The following is a 2,142-nucleotide window of genomic DNA, read 5'->3' as shown; positions in this document are numbered from 1 at the left end:
TTTTCAAGCATCTAAACTAGACAATTACATTTTTGATACTGAAAGAAAGAAAGAAAAAAATCGGGCCTCGACCGTCAAGAAAAACAGAGAGGGTGGTAGTAGCAATCCACTTAATACATTTTATAGAGAGGGTGGGGGATTTTTTAAAAGAAAACAACAACAACAAAAGAAAAAACACAAAACAAAAAAACAACAAACAAAAATATTATGACACTTATAAACGGCAGCTCGATGTAACCACATATACACACACACGCAACACACATACACACATACACACACGCCCCTTAATATACACGTTCTTACACGTAAATGCCTTGACACGCGTTTACTAACCTAGGAAGAAGGGGGAGAAATATATGGATATAGAGAGAAGGAAATAGAATAAACAGCGCGTAATGGAAAAAGAAGTAGAAAAAAGGAGACAGTGACCAACCGCTGCCTGTCATATGGTTTCATTAGTCTAGAATCTCTGAGAAAGATGAAGGAAATAAAATGGAGATTATACACGCGTACTATAGTTAACTGAGTCATGGAATGTAAGTCTATTAAAAGATAAATAAAAAATAAAAAAAATTCATATACAAAGTTTGAAAACTATCTGTATGTTATTATGTTAAAATTAGTTAGAAATAAATATTATCTTATAATATATTTAAATGTTATATTTGTAATATATTACTATGAATTAAAAAAATTGAGTCTTATGTAGTTAATATTTTATATATTTTTGTGTAATTAATTTTATTGGTGATTATATCGGTCGTTGTAATTTTGCTCAATAATATTTCACTTCTTAATTGATTAAGAAGCAGAAAATTGCAATATTAGTCGCCCAAATTCGATAGGACGTATATAGTTTCGGTTAATATATACTTTTATTCACTCCGTATACAAAAGTACTTTCATGGACGCATAAAGAAATAAATAAAATCGTTAATTTTTTACAGTTTGTGTTGATTTATATTAAATCTAATAATGTCTAGTTGTAGTATTTGATCTTTTTGACTTAACTCAGTTTAATAACTAATGTATTATCTGCAGAGAAAAATTATTTTCTTAAAGCTATATCATTTATTTATAAGTAATTTGGATAAACAAGTACTTCGGGAAAAAGTACACCCAACTTAGATTTCGGACAACAAATCATCAAGTAGTTATTATCGAGTATATACCGGGCATCACTATAATTGCCAGTGGGGTGGGGTGGGAGGGTTTATCGTAAATAATCTAGTGGTGTTAAATTCGGTGTCTTTACCATTATAGACTTATCTGTTTGTCGGATGTGGAGTTATTGGTTATTTTAAATTTACATTTATGTCTACATCTGGCCATCAGTTCATCTCGTTTGTTTAGGAGATTCTTGTGTTCGTACTTCAGGATTCTTATTTTTTCCTCGAGGCATAAACTGCATCTAGGCCTAAAGCCGTTTGGAAAATCCGAATAACATAGGATTGGCCATGAAATCACTGGGGATCGGTTCTCATTTTTTAATAACCACCATTGTTTAGCTAACTCGGTTTTGTTCTTAAGTTCTGCGTTAGTGAAAGGATGTTTATGGTAATAAAAACGCTGTTTCCAGTTTCCGGCGGAGATACCGAAGTACATTTTTGTCCCTGTTATTATCTTCTGGGTGGATCGTGGCCTTATAAACCACGCACTCAGCTTTATAATTACCGTCCAGTGGGCAGTTATTTTTCACTTGACAGTTACATTTGTCTACTGTAGCCTTATTTCTATTAGAGTTGTTTAATATTTTACTATTATGAGTGCTAATTATTCTGTCCATGTTTTTCGTGCACGAGTAATTTATTTTAATGGTTTTTCTATTAAATATCTTTTTAAGTGGATTATTTATGGTAAAATGCGTATCCATTAGGTTCCAAAATACTTTCCCTATGTTTCTGTTGGATAGTTGACAGTAAGGGGGATTAAACCATATTATCTTCCGGCCTCTGTTCTTAGCATCATTTTTATTTTTATTTTCCTTCTTAATGTATGCGAGTTTTTCACTGTATCCGCTTACTCTAGTGCTCTATTGTATAATTTTTTATTTGCTTCAAAATTTTTTTTGTTAGCCGAAATTTTATTAATCCTAGTGTTAATCGTTTTAGGTATTTGTTTAATTATGTAACTTGGATG

This window comes from Euprymna scolopes, chromosome 26 (genome assembly GCF_053919585.1).
Source record: "Euprymna scolopes isolate OS-2025 chromosome 26, ASM5391958v1, whole genome shotgun sequence".
Classification (NCBI taxonomy): domain Eukaryota; kingdom Metazoa; phylum Mollusca; class Cephalopoda; order Sepiida; family Sepiolidae; genus Euprymna; species Euprymna scolopes.
This window is presented reverse-complemented; position numbering follows the sequence as displayed.